This window comes from Carcharhinus amblyrhynchos, chromosome 7 (genome assembly GCF_965287045.1).
Source record: "Carcharhinus amblyrhynchos chromosome 7, sCarAmb.v2.hapA, whole genome shotgun sequence".
In the NCBI taxonomy this organism is placed as follows: Eukaryota; Metazoa; Chordata; class Chondrichthyes; order Carcharhiniformes; family Carcharhinidae; genus Carcharhinus; species Carcharhinus amblyrhynchos.
In genome coordinates, this window is record NC_137330.1 from 113,161,238 (window position 1) to 113,179,861 (window position 18,624).

The following is an 18,624-nucleotide window of genomic DNA, read 5'->3' on the forward strand; positions in this document are numbered from 1 at the left end:
AGGCCCTAAACGTATGGGGTTAGGGGGATAGGGCCTGGAGGGATTGTGGTCAGTGCACACTCAATGGGCCAAATGGCCTCCTTCTGCACTGTAGGGATTGTATGATCTGGGCAAAAGATTCTCCAGTTTGCTTGGACCCCGTGAAATGGGACGCTGCCCTTTACTCTTTGATGCGGCGATGGAGTTGGACTGAGGTAGGCACAGTAAGAAGTCTCACAACACTTCACACTCAACTAATGAAGGGGCAATGCTCTGAAAGCTCGTGTTACCAAATAAACCTGTTGGACTTTATTCTCTGGTATCTCGTATTTGTCACGGTGCAGATATTCACACAGCTGGTCTGCCCTGCTCATGACGCACAGTGGTTTCAGAGGTGTGTGGGCATCATGGGAAAGAGAGCTTGTTTTACATAACTGAGCGGTGGGGCACATTTAACAACATGGACCGGGGCGGGGGAAGATCCCAACATGCAGAATATAAATATATGAGTTTTTAGTTCTTGATTATTGCTTTCTAATACTCTACCAAGAAGATGACGTTACAGAATTTATCAGATTTCTGCAATTCTCTCGTTGGACTGAAAGATGATTTGAAACTAAAATGTGGGAGTGGGAAGGTACCAGGTTCATTGGACAAAATAAACCACTAAGTCCCAAAATAGTGTCTGCGAACTCTTCATGCTAGAAGACACCAGTTCTCATGGTTGAATCAAAGCAAGTTTGAGTTCTCTGTAACTTGCTGCGGATTTCCACGCAATGTTTCACAATGAGTAAAGATATTGTCTGGCATCTTATGTAATAAGTGACACCCATACACAAGACTTCTTAGGAATTTAAGAAACTATTGTTCTAATTATAAGCTGTCAGCATTCTTTGATTAGATTGCAACCCATTATTCTATATATAAACCATCTGAACCCCTGGATTAGATTCCAGTCTGTAATCACTCCCAGGTATCCATTATTCTATATATAAACCATCTGAACCCCTCAATTAGATTCCAGTCTGTAATCACTCCCAGGTATCCATTATTCTATATATAAACCATCTGAACCCCTCGATTAGATTTCAGTCTGTAATCACTCCCAGGTATCCATTATTCTATATATAAACCATCTGAACCCCTGGATTAGATTCCAGTCTGTAATCACTCCCAGGTATCCATTATTCTATATATAAACCATCTGAACCCCTGGATTAGATTCCAGTCTGTAATCACTCCCAGATATCCATTATTCTATATATAAACCATCTGAATCCCTGGATTAGATTCTAGTCTGTAATCACTCCCAGGTATCCATTATTCTATATATAAACCATCTGAACCCCTGGATTAGATTCCAGTCTGTAATATGCCTGGAACCGCGGTGTCGGAGATACAGGTGTCGGCATCGTGGGGGAACCTGGATTGGAGCCAGGCATACCGGATTCAGAGTTGGGACTCTGGATTTGGAGGAATCCTTTACTTTATATCCCATACATTTATTGCCTCAATGTAAAACCACTGAGTTCCCCCTCACATTGAGTTCTGAAGCCTTATTTCTTTTTTTTTAAATCTCTCAGATTATTATTCTGTAACATTTCATTTAAAATCACTGCTGTAAAGGTTAATATACAGGTACAGCAAGTAATTAGGAAAGCTGAAAGAATATTATCATTTATAATGAGGGGATTGATTACAGAATAGGGAAGTTATGTTTCAGTTGCATTGGTGAGACCACATCTGGAATATTATGTACAGTACTGGTCTCCTTATCTAAGGAAATATGTAAACACATTGGAAGCAGCTGAGAGAACATTCCCTAGTTTTAAGTTTATTCATTAGTGTCACAAGTAGGCTAACATCAACGTTGCAATGAAGTCACTGTGAAAATCCCCCAGTCGCCACATGCTGGCACCTGTTCGGGTACATTGAGGGAAAATTTAGCATGGCCAATGCATCTAGCCAGCATGTCTTTCAGACTGTGAGAGGAAACCATTTTTTAAACTCAATACCCCGGCCGATGAAGGCAAGCATGCCATGTGCCTTCTTTACTACCTTCTCCACCTGCATTGCCACTTCCACCTGTACACCCAGATCCCTTTGCCTATCAATACTCTTAAGAGTTCTACCATTTACTGTATATTTCCTATCAGTTTACTCAATCTTTCCTCATAAGACAACCCTCTCAACTCTGGAACCAACCTAGTGAATCTCCTCTGCAACCCCTCCAGTGCCAGTATATCCTTTCTCAAGTAAGGAGACCAAAACTGTACACAGTACTCCAGGTGTGGCCTCACTAGTACCTTATACAGCTGCAACATAACCTCGCTAATTTTCAACTCCATCTGGCAATTAAAGACATAATTCCACTTGCTTTCTTAATTAGCTGCTGATTTGTACCCACTAGGCTACAAGATCCTTAAGATCCTGAGAGGTATTGACAGGGTAGATGCAGAGAGGATGCTTCGTCTTGTTGAACACTGTATCAAAATAAAGGATATAAAGCACAGACAGTTTACAGATAAACTGTCTGTGCTTTATATGCTCTGTCTGAGGCCAGAACTCTCCATTCACCTGACGAAGGGACTAACCCGAAAGCTTGTGCATTTACTATCAAATAAATCGGTTGGACTAAAACCTGGTGTTGTCAGACTTTTTACTGTGTTTACCCCAGTCCAACGCTGGCACATCCACATCAAAATAAAGGGCCACTCATTTAAGAGAGATGAGGAGAAATTCTTTCTTTCAGGGAGTTGGTAGTCTTTGGAACTCTCCTCATTGGATGACAGTGGACGCACAACCTTTAAAGCAGAGACCGATAGATTCTTGATAAACAACACGGTGAAAGATTATTGGGCAGGAAAGTGGGGTTGAGATTACAATCAGATCAATCACAAACTGACTGAATGGCAGAGAAGATCTACTCCTGTTCCTGATTCGTAACTTAAAAATAATAACTAAACCTGAAAGGTGGAATTGAACCACTCTGTGACTAGATAAGGTTTAGAAGCCTACACCCCTGACCACTGAAAGTCACCCCAACATGATACAAATAAATACCATATCAGTATATAAAATTCTGATGTTGTCAGCACTTTTAGTTTGTGCTGAGTGATTTTGTTTAATCTCTCTGACTCTCTTGTTCTGTAATGCTTTAAACCATAAACAGAGATCACTCAAGGAAAGTTGTTTCAACTCATTTCACGTGAATGATGTCTCCGATCCCATCACAGGCTGTAGATGCATATGCAAATATCCAGAGTTTGGACAGGCTCACCAATTCCGGTGTCCTGGAGGGAGCTCATTCCACCCACACATACTCATTGTTAAGCCAATGAGGCTCGGCCACAATCATGTGATGGATGAAGACATTGCAAACGCATGGTCACCGGCTCCTGACCTCCTGGATTTCCACATCTCTATTACGAGACTGATTTGGGATCAGCAGACTTTATTCTGCTTGGAGCATTTGTTGTCCTGTGGGTATCTGGTCACATGCTCTCAGGTTATGGCATGATCGTACAGCACATTTTTGAAGTGCTTCCTCTGTCCTCCTCTAGTGGGTCTGCCCTATGTGAGCTGGGAGACGTTGACCTGCTTTGGGAGCCTGGTGTCTGAATCTAAACTATAATCCAATGAAGCTGATGGTGGATGGTCACAGCTTCAATGCTTGTGGTGCGTGCTTCTGAGAGGACAGTGATGGTTGTACATTGATCCTCTCACTTACTGCGTTACATCTACTGCAGGCAGCATTGATGGTAAAACACCGAAGCTTTGTGCTGCCTCCTACATTGTGTACAGTATTGATCTCCTTATTTAAGGAAAGATGTAAATGCATTGGAGCAGTTCAGAGAAAACGGTCTTGCCTAATACCAGGAATGAATGGATTGTCTTATGAGGAAAGACCAAATGACTGGAGGACAGAGGAGCAGGATTAGGCCACTTGGCCCATTGAGTCTGCTCTGCCATTCAATCACGGCTGATTTTTTTCTCATCCCTATTCTCCTGCCTTTTCCCCATAACCCCTGATCTCCTTATTAATCAAAAACTTATCTTTCTCTGCCTTAAAAACACTCAATGACCTGGCCTCCATTGCCTTCTGCGGCAATGAATTCCACAGATTCACCACTCTCTGGCTGAAGAAATTCCTCCTTATCTCTGTTTTAAAGGATTGTCCCTTTAGCCTGAGGTTGTGCCCTGTGGTTCTAGTTTTTTCCTACTAGTGGAAACATCCTCTCCATGTCTACTCTATCCAAATCTTGCAGTATCCTTTAAGTTTCAATAAGGTACTGCCTCATCCTTCTAAACTCCAACAAGTACAGACCCAGAGTCCTCAACAGTTCCTCATATGCAAGCTCTTCATTCCAGGGATCATTCTTGTGAACCTTCTCTGAACCCTTTCCAAGGCCAGCACATCCTTCCTTAGATATGGGATCCAAAACTGTTCACAATACTCCAGATGGGTCTGACCAGACCCTTATACAGCCTCAGAAGCACATCCCTGCTCTTGTATTCTAGCCCTCTCGGCATGAATGCTAACGTTGCATTTGCCTTCCTAACTGTCGACTAAACCTGCACGTTAACCTTAAGAGAATTTTGAACACTGACTCCCAAGTCCCTTTGTGCTTCTGATTCCCTGAGCATTTCCCCATTTAGAAAATAGTCTATGCCTCCATTCCTCCTTCCAAAGTGCATAACCTCATGTTTTTCCACATTGTATTCCATCTGCCACTTCTTTGCCCACTGTCCTATCTTGTCCAAGTCCTTCTGCAGCCCCCTTGCATTCTCAGTACTACCTATCCCTCTACATGTCTTTGTATCATCTGCAAACTTAGCAGCAGTGCCTTCAGTTTGTTCTTCCAAATCATTAATGTATATTGTGAAAAGTTGTGGTCCTAGCACTGACCCCTGAGGCACACCACTAGTCACCGGCTACCATCCTGAAAAGGGCCCTTTAATCTCCAGTCTCTGCCTTCTGCCAGTCAACCAATCCTCTATCCATGCCAGGATCTTACCCTTAACACCCATGGACACTTGATTTATTTAACAGTCTCCTATGTGGCACCTTGTGGAAGGCCTTCTGGAAATCTAAATAAATCACGTCCACTGGTTCTCCTTTATCTAACTTCCTTGTTATCTCCTCAAAGTACTCTAATAGATTTGTCAGACATGATCTCCCCTTGACAAAGCCGTGCTGACTAAGTCCTACTTTATCATGCACTGTAATCTCATCTTTAATAATGGACTCTAAAATCTTGCCAATGACTGAAGTGAGGCTAAACGGCCTATAATTTCCCATCTGCTGCCTCTCTCCCTGCTTAAACAGTGGTGTTACATTAGCTACTTTCCAATCCTCTGGTACCTTCCCTGCCTGCAGTGACTCCTGAAAGATCACCACCGATGCCCCCACAATTTCCTCAGCTATCTGCTTTAGAATCCTGGAATATAGTCCATCAGGTCCAGGTGATTTATCCACCTTCAGACCTTTCAGTTTCCCCAGAACCTTCTCCTTACTGATGGCCACTACCCTCACCTGTGTCCCTATTCTCCTGGAGCTCTGGCATCCCACTGGTGTCTTCCACCATGAAGACTGATGCAAAGTAACTATTCAGTTCTTCTGCCATTTCTTTGTTTCCTATTATTATTTCTCTAGCCTCATTTTCCAGTGGCCCAATGGCTATTTTTGCCTCTCTCTCACCTTTTATATATTGAAAAAGCTCTTCCTATCTTCTTTTATATTACTAGCCAGCTTATACTCATATTTCATCTTCTCCACCCCCCCATTACACTTTTAGTTGTTCTCTGCTCACTTTTAAAGGCTTCCTAATCCTCTGGCTTCCCACTAATCCTTGCCATTTTGTATGCTTTCTCTTTTGCTTTTACACTGTCCTTGACTCCCATGCATGCCTCATCCTCCCTTTAGCATGTTTCCTCGTCCTTGGGATGTATTTCTGTTTTGCCTTCAAATAACCCCCAAAAATTCCTGCCATTGCTCTTCCACTGTCTTCTCTGTTAGATTCCCTTTCCAATCAACTCTGGCCATGTCTTTGTAGTTACCTTTATTTAATTGTAATACCATTACATCTGATTTCAGTTCTCCCTCTCAAACTGCAGGCTAAATTCTATCATATTGTGGTCATTGCTCCCTAAGGATTCCTTAAGTTCCTTAATCAAGTCCGCCTCATTACACATCACCAAATCCAGAATAGCCTGTTCCCTAGTAGGCTCTGTCACAAGCTGCTTCAAAAAAATCATCTCTTAGATATTCTACAAATTCCTTTTCTTGGGATCCACTCCCTACCTGATTTTCCCAGTCCACCTGCATATTGAAGGCCCCCGTGATTATTGTAATATTGCATTTTTATGCCTTTTCTACCTCCTGATTTATTTTCTGTCCTGACATCCTGACTACTGCTAAAGGGCCTGTGCATAACTCCCATCAGGATGTTTTTACCTTTGCGATTCCTCAACTCTACGCACAGAGATTCTATGCCTTCTGATCCAATCCACTTCTTGCTATTGATTTAACTTCATTCCTTACTAACAACACAACCCCGCCCCCTTTGCCCATTTGCCTGTCCTTCCGATAGGACACATATCTTTGGATATTTATTTCCCAGCCCTGATCCCCTTGCAGCCACGTCCCTGTGATGCCCATAACATCGTACTGACCAATTTCAATGTGCGTATCAAGCTCATTTACCTTGTTCTGTATACTGTGCGCATTTGGGAACAACACTCTCAGTCCTGCATTGACCACCTCCCTTCTGATACTTGTCGCCTTTTTTGCTCTGCCTGAGTTTAGATTCCTGCCACCTTCCATACTCTCTGCTCTATCACGTGGTCTGGAAACTTTATTAACCTCTCCTGAGCCCTCGGCTCCATTAATCTGCATCAAGACCAGTCACCTCTTCCCCAGTGTCCCACGAATTCAAACCTATTCCTCCCACACCAATCTTTGAGCCATGCATTTATCTCCTTAATCTTATTGACCCTGTGCCAATTAGCTCGTGGCTCAGGTAGTAATTCAGGGGTTATTATCTTTTTGGTTCTGCTTTCTAATTTAGCTCCTAGCTGTTCGTATTCCCTTAGCAGAACCTTTGTTCCTGTTCTACCTATGTCATTGTTACCTACGTAGACCATGACAACTGGGTCTTTGCCCTCCCATTCCAAGTTCCTTTGCAGCCCAGATGAGATATCCCAAACCCAAGCATCAGGCAAGGAACACAACCTTCAGGATTCTTGATCCTGGTCACTGAGAACAGTATCAATGTCCCTAATTATACTATCCCCAATTACGACTACATATCTTTTTTCTCCCCCTACTTGAACAGCTCCCTGCTCCACAGTGCCACGGTTAGTTTGCTCATCCTCCCTGCAGTCTCCGTTCCCATCCGCACAGGGAGCAAGAATCTCGAACCTGTTGGAAAAGTTCAGGGACTGAGACTCCTGCAACCCTGCCTCACTTGCAGCCACACCCTCCTGTCACTGTCCACTGGCAGAATTCAAGGTATTTAATCGAAGGGGTGTGACTACCTCCTGGAACACAGCGTCCAGGTATCTCTCCCCCTCCCTGATGTGTCGCGGCGTCCGAAGCTCAGAATCCAGTTCATCCACTCTGAGCCGGAGTTCCTCGAGCAACCAACTACTTGCCACGGACATGCTCACTGGGAACCACAATGGGGTCTATCAGCTCCAACATCACCTCACCCTCCACCTCTATTTTATTTAATTAGTTTTGAATTTGGGTTTTAAATTTTTAAAATTTAGTTTAAAAGTATCTCCTTATTACTTCAGTCTCAACACCTTGTCTAACCAGTAATTTAAATGGGGTTTTAATTTAGTACAGCTTCCTGTTTGCCAGTCAAACCACAGCCCTCCTGTGACGTCGCTTTTACGTTTTTTTTAAGTCCAAACTCAGAGAATCAAGAATATAACTTACTGACCAATCAGCACTCTCCCTCACTGACCAATCAGTACTCTTCCCTACTGACTAATCAGCACTCTCCCTCATTGACCAATCAGCACTCTGCCTCACTGACCAATCAGCACTCTTCTCTACTGACTAATCAGCACTCTCCCTCAATGACCAATCAGCACTCTCTCTCACTGACAAATCAGCACTCTCCCTTACTGACCAACCAGCACTCTCCCTCAATGACCAATCAGCACTCTCCATCACTGACCAATCAGCACTCTTCCCTACTGACTAATCAGCATTCTCTCTCACTGACCAATCAGCACTCTCCCTTACTGACCTATTGACACTGTTCCTCACTGACCAATGAGCACTCTTCCTTACGGACCAGTCAGCGCTCTTCCTTGCTGACCAATCAGCACTCTCCCTTACTGACCAGTCAGCACTCTCCTTCACTGGCCAATCAGCACTCTCCCTTACTGACCAATCAGCACTCTTCCTTACGGACCAGTCAGCACTCTTCCTTACTGACCAAACACTAGTCTCCCTCAATGACCAATCAGCACTCTCCATCACTGACCAATCAGCACTCTTCCTTGTAGCCTCTGCTGCCCGTTTCACTTAATTCCCTGGTTCCACTCAACTCCAAATGCATTCCTCTCAAACAGGAAGCCCTCACCGTGCAGTCAGGGCAGCAATCTGAGGCCTCTGTTTTTATAGGCACAACTTTGAAACCCCTGGAACTGCTTTTAACTAGTTGTACAACCAACCAGCCAAGTTCAGTTGAGAGCTGACTCAGCTGACTTTTGTTGCTGGAATGCAATAAAATGCTGCTTTTAACTTCCTAAATAAGAGCTAATTTAGTTCAACCCAAAAGCCAGATCAATGACTACGTACCTCCTTATAACTTACCACTTGAACTCTCTGCTTTCACTCACTCCAAAAGCACTCCTCACAGCTGGGCAGCACTCACCGTGAAAGAAGTTAGAGAGACGAGGTTGTATCCACTAGGGTTGAGAAGGGTAAGAGGCAACTTGATCAAAATCTGTAAGATCCTGAGGGGTGTTGACAGGGTGGATGTGGAGAGGGTGTTTCCTCTTGTCAGAGAATCTAGAATGAGGGAACATTGTATAAAATTAAAGGGTCACTCATTTAATAGAGAGATGGTGAGAAATTCTTTCTCTCAGAGGGTTGGGAGTCTTTGGAATTCTCTTCCTCAAAAGAAGCAGAATCTTTGAATAATTTTAAGGCAGATGTTAGATAGATTCTCAAAAAACAACAGAGTGAAAGATTATTGGGGATAAGCAGGAATGTGGGGTTGAGATTACAATCAGATCAAATATGAAGTTATTGAACGGCGGCACAGGGTTGAGGGGTCAAGTGACCTACTGCTTTTAATTTGTATTTTAAAAGGAGCAACAATGCCTGAAAGGTGGAATTGAACCACTCTGTCACTAGACAGCTACAGGTTTGAAGCCTGCACCCCAGACCACTGAGGGTCATTCAGGCATTAGGTAAATATTATCTTAACATTATATAAAGCATTGATGTCCTCATCACTTTTAGTTTGGGCTGACTGATTTTGTGTTTTATTTAATCTCTCTGACTCTCTTGTTCTGTAACACTTTAAACCATAAACAGTGAGACACTGCAGGAAAGTTCTTTCTTGATCTTGATATTTCTTGATTTTCAGAAGGTGTTTGATAAGGTGCCTCACAAGAGGTTTTTACAGAAGGTCAGGGGGCATGGAGTTGGGGGTAGGGTGTTAGCGTGGATAGAGGATTGGCTGTCAAATAGGAGGCAGAGAGTGGGGATCAATGGGTGCTATTCGGATTGGCGGATGGTGACTACTGGGGTGCCCCAGGGGTCGGTGCTGGGGCCTCAGCTATTTACCATTTATATAGATGATCTGGAGGAGGGAACCGAGTGTATGGTGTCGAAATTTGCTGATGACACCAAGATTGGTGGAACGGCAAATTGTGCAATGGGTGTGGAGAGTCTGCAGAAGGATCTAGATAGGCTGGGCGAATGGGCCAGGAAATGGCAAATGGAATTTAATGTTGGCAAGTGTGAAGTTGTCCATTTTGATAGGAATAATGGTAGGAAGGACTACTACTTACGTGGTGAAAAACTGCAGCATGCGACGGTGCAGAGGGACCTCGGGGTCCTTGTGCATGCGTCGCAAAAACCCAGCCTGCAGGTGCAGCAGGTGGTCAGGAAGGCTAATGGGATGCTGGCCTTCATAGCGAGGGGGATTGAATATAAAAGTAGGGAGGTCTTGCTGCAGCTGTATAGGGCACTGGTGAGGCCACAGCTGGAGTACTGTGTGCAGTTTTGGTCGCCGCACTTACGCAAGGATATTTTGGCCTTGGAGGGAGTGCAGAGGAGGTTTACTAGGCTGATTCCGGAGTTGAGGGGGTTGAGCTATGAGGAGAGGCTGAATAAACTAGGCTTGTACTCGTTAGAGTTTAGAAGAATGAGGGGAGATCTCATTGAGACGTATAAGATGTTGAATGGGATGGATAGGATAGAGGTGGAGAGGCTCTTCCCGCTCAGAAAGGACAGTAGGACTAGAGGGCACAGCCTCAAGATAAGGGGGGGTGGTTTAGAACAGAGTTGAGGAGGAACTTCTTCACTCAAAGGGTGGTGAATCTCTGGAATTCTCTGCCCGTTAAAGTGGTGGAGGCTGCCTCGCTAAATATTTTTAAGACGCGGGTTGATGGGTTTTTGATAAGCGAGGGGATTAAGGGTTATGGGGAGAGGGCGGGAATGTGGAACTGAGCCACGACAGATCAGCCATGATCTTATTGAATGGCGGGGCAGGCTCGAAGGGCTAGATGGCCTACTCCTGCTCCTATTTCTTATGTTCTTATGTTCAACTCATTTCACAAGAATGATGCCTCCGATCCCATCACAGGCTGCAGACTCATATGCAAGTATCACGCTCCGGACTGGACAGCTGATCAATTCCAGGGTCAAAGGACAAAAACAAAGCGGAAAGAAAATTACAGCACACAAACAGGCCCTTCGGCCCTCCAAGCCTGCACCAACCATGCTGCCCAACTGAGCTGAATTCCCTACCCTTCCGGGGACCATATCCCTTCGTTCCCATCCTGTTCATGTATTTGTCATTATTGTCTTAAAGTCATTATTGTATCTGCTCCCCCCACTTCCCCCAGCAGCATGTTCCAGGCAACAGGTAAAAAACGTGGCTCGTACATCACTTTTAAACCTTGCTCCTCACACCTATGCCCCTAATCATCTTCATCACTTCCTTGAAAAACTCAAGTTAGTGAGACACGACTTCCCATTCACAAAACCGTGGTGCCTCTCAAGAATACAGCCACTTATTTCCAAGTGGGAGTAAATCCTGTCTCGAAGAATCCTCTCCAATAATTTCCTCACCATTGATGTAAGGCTCACCGGACTATAATTACCTGGATTATTCTTGCTACCTTCTTAAACAAAGGAGCAAGATTAGCTATTCTCCAATCCTCTGGGCTCCTCCCCTGTAGCCAGTGAGGGTACAAAGATTCTCTCAAGGCCCCTGTAGTTTCCTCCCTTGCCTCCCTCAGTATTCTGGGATATATCCCATCAGGCCCTGGTGACTTGTCCAATTCAGAAACATTCAGAAATGTTTCTCAAGAACTCCAATACCTTCTCCTTTCTGATCTTTTTGGTCCTGGAGGGAGCACATTCCACCCACAAATACTCATTGTTAAGCCAATCAGGCTCGGCCACACTCATATGATGGATGAAGACATTGGGGATGGTGAAATGGTCACTGGCTCCTGACCTCCTGGGTGTCCACACCTCTGTTACGAGGCTGATTCTGGATCAGCAGACGCTGTGGCACATGGAGCATTTGTTATCCTATGGGGTGTCTGATCACGGGCTCTCAGTTCAGATCATGGCATGTTCGTACAACACATTGTTGAAGTGCTTCCTCTGTCCACCTTTAGTGGGTCTGCCCTGACTGAGCTGGGAGATGTTGACCTGCTTTGGGAGCCTGACGCCTGAATCTAAACTATAATCCAATGAAGCTGATGGTGGATGGTCACAGCTTCAATGCTTGTGGTGCCTGCTTCTGAGAGGACAGTGATGGTTGTACATTGATCCTCTCATTTACTGTGTTACATCTACTGCAGGCAGCATTGATGGTAAAACACCGAAGCTTTGAGGTACCTCCTATATTGTGTACAATATTGATCTCCTTATTTAAGAAAAGATGTAAATGCATTGGAAGTAGTTCAGGGAAAATTCACTGGACTAATTCCAAGAATGAATGCATTGTTTTATGAGGAAAGGACAGAGAGATGAGGTTTGTATCCACTACGGTTCAGAACAATAAGAGACAACTTGATCAAAATCTGTAAGATCGGGTGGGGTGTTGACAGGATGGATGTGGAGAGGATGTTTCCTCTTGTCAAAGAATCTAGAACGAGGGAGCATTGTATAAAAATATTCATTTGATAGAGAGATGGTGAGAAATTCTTTCCCTCAGAGGGTTGGGTCCTTTGGAACTCTCTTCCTCAAAAAACAGTGGAAGCAGAATCTTTGAATAATTTTAACGCAGATGTTAGATTGATTCTCGAAAAGCAACAGGGTGAAAGGTTATTTGGGAAAGGCAGAAATGTGGGATTGAGGTTACAATCAGATCAAGCACAAAGTTATTGAACAGCGGCACAGGGTTGAGGGGCTGAGTGACCTACTCCTGCTTTTAATTTGTATTCTTAAAAAGAGCAACTACGCCTGAAAGGTGGAATTGAACCACTCTGTCGTTAGACAGCTACAGGTTTGAAGCCTGCACCCCAGACCACTGAGGGTCATTCAGGCAGTAGTCAAATATTACCTCAACATTATATAAAGCACTGATGACCCCACTACTTTTAGTTTGGGCTGACTGATTTTGTGTTTTATTTAATCTCTCTGACTCTCTTCTTCTGTAACACTTTAAACCATAAACAGAAATCACTGCAGGAAAGTTGTTTCAACTCATTTCACAAGAATGATGCCTCCGATCCCATCAGAGGCTGCAGACTCATATGCAAATATCACACTCCGGACTGGACAGCTGATCAATTCCAGGGTCAAAGAACAAAAACAAAGCGGAAAGAAAATTACAGCACATGAACAGGCCCTTTGGCCCTCCAAGCCTGCACCAACCATGCTGCCCGACTGAGCTGAATTCCCTACCCTTCCAGGGACCATATCCCTTCGTTCCCATCCTGTTCATGTATTTGTCAAGACGCCCCTTAAAAGTCATTATTGTATTTCCTTCACCACCTCCCCAGCAGCATGTTCCAGACACTCACCATCCTCGGTATAAAAAATCTGCCTCGTACATCTCCTTTAAATCTTGCTCCTTGCACCTTAAGCCTAAACCCCTCTTAGTAATTGACTCTTCCATCGTGGGAAAAAGCTTCTGACTATCTACTCTGTCCGTGCCCCTTATGATCTTGTAGACATCTATCAGGTCGCCCCTGAACCTCCGTCGTTCTAGTGAGAACAAAGTTTCTCCAACCTCTCCTCACAGTAATGCCCTCCAAACTAGGCAAAATCCTGGTAAATCTTTTCTGTACTGTTTCCAAAGTCTCCAAATCCTTCTGGTAATGTGGCAGCTGAATTGAACACTATATTCCAAGTGTGGCCTAACTAAGGTTCCAAAAGCTGCAACATGAATTGCCAATTTTTATACTCAATTTTCGGTCGATGAAGGCTAGCACGCCGTATGCCTTCTTGACTATCTTCTCCACCTGCATTGCCACTTTGAGTGACCTGTGTACCTGTACACCCAGACCCCTCTGTATCAATACCTGTAAGGGTTCTGCCATTTACTGTCTTTTTCTCCTTTGTGTTAGACCTTCCAAAATCTCAAATTTATCTCAAATTTTTTTTGGATTAAGCTTCATCTGCCATCTCTCTGCCCAAGTCTCCAATCGATCTATATCCCGTTGTATTTCCTGATGGTCCTCATTGCTATCCACAAATCCACCAACCATTGTGTCATCCGCAAACTTACTCATCAAACTGGTTGCATTTTCCTTCCATTCATTTATGTATATCACAAGCTGTAAAGATCCCAGCACTGATCCCTGAGGAATGCCACTTGTCACAGCTCTCCATTCAAAAAAACACCTTTCCACTACTATCTCTGTCTTCTATGAATGATGATGTGGAGATGCCGGCGTTGGACTGGGTTAAACAGAGAAAGAAGTCTCACAACACCAGTCCAACAGGTTTGTTTGATAGCAAAAGCCACTATTCTATGAGTGAGCCAGTTCTGTATCCACCTTGCCAGCACACCTCTGATCCCGTGCAAATTCACTTTCTGCACCAGTCTGCCATGAGAGACTTTATAAAAGGCCTTACTGAAGTCCATGTAGACAACATCCACTGCCTTACCCTCATCAATCATCTTTGTCACTTCCTTGAAAAACCTGATCAATGTAGTGAGACATGACCTCCCCTTCACAAAACCATGTTGCCTCTTGCTAACAAGTCCATTTATTTCCAAGTGGGAGTAAATCCTGTCTTGAAGAATCCTCTCCAATAATTATCCTATCACTGAAGTAAGGCTCACCGTGCTCTAATTACTGGTTTATTCTAGATACCTTTCTTAAGCAAAGGAACAACATTGCCGATTCTCCACTCCTTTTTGGACCTCCCGTCTAGACAGTGATGATACAAAGATTTCTCTCAAGGCCCCAGCAACTTCCTCCCTTGTTTCTTTCAGTATTCTGGGGAATATCCCATCAGGCCCTGGAGACTTGCCTGCCTTAATGTTTCTCAAGAATCCCAATACTCCTCCCTTTTGATCTCATTTTTGGTCCTGGAGAGAGCTCTTTCCAACCACAAATACTCATTGTTAAGCCAATGAGGCTCGGCCACACTCATGTGATGGATGAAGACATTGGGGGTGGTGAAATGGTCACTGGCTCCTGATCTCCTGGGTGTCCACACCTCTGTTACGAGGCTGATTCAGAATCACCAGACTCGATGGAGCATTTGCTGTCCTATTGGATGGCTGGTCACATGCTCTCGGTTTGGTTCAGGGCATGTTTGTACAACACATTCGTGAGGTGCTTCCTCTGCCCTCCTCTAGTGGGTCTGCCCTATGTGAGCTGGGAGACGTTGACCTGCTTTGGGAGCCTGGTGTCTGAATCTAAACTATAATCCAACGAAGCTGATGGTGGATGGTCACAGCTTCAATGCTTGTGGTGCCTGCTTCTGAGAGGACAGTGATGGTTGTACATTGACTCTCTCACTTACCGCATTACATCTACTGCAGGCAACATTGATGGTAAAACACCGAAGCTTTGAGGTGCCTCCTATATTGTGTACAGTATTGGTCTCGTTATTTAAGGAAAGATGTAAATGCATTGGAAGTAGTTCAGGGAAAATTCACTGGACTAATTCCAAGAATGAACGGATTGTTTTATGAGGAAAGGACAGAGAGATGAGGTTTGTATCCACTACGGTTCAGAACAATAAGAGACAACTTGATCAAAATCTGTAAGATCGGGTGGGGTGTTGACAGGGTGGATGTGGAGAGGATATTTCCTCTTGTCAAAGAATCTAGAACGAACATAAGAACATAAGAAATAGGAGCAGGAGTAGGCCATCTAGCCCTTCGAGCCTGCCCCGCCATTCAATAAGATCATGGCTGATCTGTCGTGGCTCAGTTCCACTTTCCCGCCCTCTCCCCATAACCCTTAATCCCCTCTCTTATCAAAAACCCATCAACCCGCGTCTTAAAAATATTTAGCGAGGCAGCCTCCACCACTTCAACGGGCAGAGAATTCCAGAGATTCACCACCCTTTGAGTGAAGAAGTTCCTCCTCAACTCCGTTCTAAACCGCCCCCAACGAGGGAGCATTGTATAAAAATATTCATTTGATAAGAGAGATGGTGAGAAATTCTTTCTCTCAGAGGGTTTGGATGCTTTGGAACTCTCTTCCTCAAAAGAAGCAGAATCTTTGAATAATGTTAAGGCAGTTGTTAGATGGATTCTCGAAAAGCAACGGGGTGAAAGATTATTGGGGAAAGGCAGAAATGTGGGATTGAGGTTACAATCAGATCAAGCACAAAGTTATTGAACAGCGGCACAGGGTTGAGGGGCTGAGTGACCTACTCCTGCTTTTAATTTGTATTTTAAAAAGAGCAACTACGCCTGAAAGGTGGAATTGAACCACTCTTGTCGTTAGACAGCTACAGGTTTGAAGCCTGCACCCCAGACCACTGAGGGTCATTCAGGCAGTAGTCAAATATTACCTCAACATTATATAAAGCACTGATGGCCCCACTACTTTTAGTTTGGGCTGACTGATTTTGTGTTTTATTTAATCTCTCTGACTCTCTTCTTCTGTAACACTTTAAACCATAAACAGAAATCACTGCAGGAAAGTTGTTTCAACTCATTTCACAAGAATGATGTCTCCGATCCCATCACAGGCTGCAGACTCATATGCAAATATCACACTCCAGACTGGACAGCTGATCAATTCCAGGGTCAAAGAACAAAAACAAAGCGGAAAGAAAATTACAGCACATGAACAGGCCCTTTGGCCCTCCAAGCCTGCACCAACCATGCTGCCCGACTGAGCTGAATTCCCTACCCTTCCAGGGACCATATCCCTTCGTTCCCATCCTGTTCATGTATTTGTCAAGACGCCCCTTAAAAGTCATTATTGTATCTGCTTCCACCATCTCCCCAGCAGCATGTTCCAGACACTCACCATCCTCGGTATAAAAAATCTGCCTCGTACATCTCCTTTAAACCTTGCTCCTTGCACCTTAAGCCTTAGCCCCACTTAGTAATTGACTCTTCCATCGTGGGAAAAAGCTTCTGACTATCTACTCTGTCCGTGCCCCTTATGATCTTGTAGACATCTATCAGGTCGCCCCTGAACCTCCGTCGTTCTAGTGAGAACAAAGTTTCTCCAACCTCTCCTCACAGTAATGCCCTCCAAACTAGGCAAAATCCTGGTAAATCTTTTCTGTACTGTTTCCAAAGTCTCCAAATCCTTCTGGAAATGTGGCAGCTAGAATTGAACACTATATTCCAAGTGTGGCCTAACTAAGGTTCAAAAAGCTGCAACATGAATTGCCAATTTTTAAACTCAATTTTCGGTTGATGAAGGCTAGCACGCCGTATGCTTTCTTGACTACCTTCTCCACCTTCACTGCCACTTTGAGGGACCTGTGTACCTGTACACCCAGATCACTCTGTATCAATATCTGTAAGGGTTCTGCCATTTACTGTCTTTTTCTCCTTTGTGTTAGACCTTCCAAAATGCATTATCTCAAATTTTTTCTGGATTAAACGCCATCTGTCATCTCTATGCCCAAGTCTCCAACCGATCTATATCCTGTTGTATTTCCTGATGGTCCTCATTGCTATCCGCAAATCCACCAACCATTGTGTCGTCCGCAAACTTGCTCATCAAACTGCTTGCATTTTCCTTCCATTCATTTATGCATATCACAAGCAGTAAAGATCCCAGCACTGATCCCTGAGGAATGCCACTTGTCACAGCTCTCCATTCAAAAAAACACCTTTCCACTACTATCTCTGTCTTCTATGAATGATGAAGTGGAGATGCCGGTGTTGGACTGGGTTAAACAGAATAAGAAGTCTCACAACAGGTTTATTTAGTAGCAAAAGCCACTATTCTATGAGTGAGCCAGTTGAGGGGAGATCTCATTGAGACGTATGATGAATGGGATGGATAGGATAGAGGTGGAGAGACTCTTCCCGCTCAGAAAGGACAGTAGGACTAGGGGGCACAGCCTCAAGATAAAGGGGGAGCGGTTTAGAACGGAGTTGAGGAAGAACTTCTTCACTCAAAGGGTGGTGAATCTCTAGAATTCTCTGCCCGTTGAAGTGGTGGAGGCTACCTCGCTAAATATTTTTAAGACGCGGGTTGATGGGTTTCTGATAAGAGAGGGGATTAAGGGTTATGGGGAGAGGGCGGGAATGTGGAACTGAGCCACGACAGATCAGCCATGATCTTATTGAATGGCGAAGCAAGCTCGAAGGGCCAGATGGCCTACTCCTGCTCCTACTTCTTATCTTCTTATGTTGCCATCACACCTCTGATCCCGTGCAAATTCACTTCTGCACTAGTCTGCCATGAGGGATCTTGTAAAAGGCCTTACTGAAGTCCATGTAGACAACATCCACTGCCTTACCCTCATCAATCATCTTTGTCACTTCCTTGAAAAACCTGATCAATGTAGTGAGACACGACCTCCCCTTCACAAAACCATGTTGCCTCTTGCTAACAAGTCCACTTATTTCCAAGTGGGAGTAAATCCTGTCTTGAAGAATCCTCTCCAATAATTATCCTATCACTGAAGTAAGGCTCACCGTGCTATCATTACTGGATTATTCTAGATATCTTTCTTAAGCAAAGGAACAACATTCTCCATTCCTTTGGGGCCTCCTGTCTAGACAGTGATGATACAAAGATTTCTCTCAAGGCCCCAGCAACTTCCTCCCTTGTTTCTTTCAGTATTCTGGGGTATATCCCATCAGGCCCTGGAGACTTGCCTGCCTTAATGTTTCTCAAGAATCCCAATACTCCTCCCTTTTGATCTCATTTTTGGTCCTGGAGGGAGCTCTTTCCAACCACAAATACTCATTGTTAAGCCAATGAGGCTCGGCCACACTCATGTGATGGATGAAGACATTGGGGGTGGTGAAATGGTCACTGGCTCCT

At 44.3% G+C, this 18,624-nt stretch overlaps 1 long non-coding RNA gene and 3 other non-coding genes across 4 annotated transcripts in view; all 4 read right to left on the bottom strand.

The window, feature by feature from the left end:
• The window catches only part of LOC145345225 (uncharacterized), a 790,615-nt gene that overhangs the window by 549,074 nt on the left and 222,917 nt on the right, over positions 1-18,624 (bottom strand). The window lies entirely within an intron of this gene.
• Positions 9,323-9,409, bottom strand: trnastop-uca (transfer RNA opal suppressor (anticodon UCA)). Its single transcript has one exon. It is a non-coding gene; the product is annotated as a tRNA-Sec (tRNA).
• Positions 12,650-12,736, bottom strand: trnastop-uca (transfer RNA opal suppressor (anticodon UCA)). Its single transcript has one exon. It is a non-coding gene; the product is annotated as a tRNA-Sec (tRNA).
• trnastop-uca (transfer RNA opal suppressor (anticodon UCA)) lies at positions 16,071-16,158 on the bottom strand. The gene has a single exon. It is a non-coding gene; the product is annotated as a tRNA-Sec (tRNA).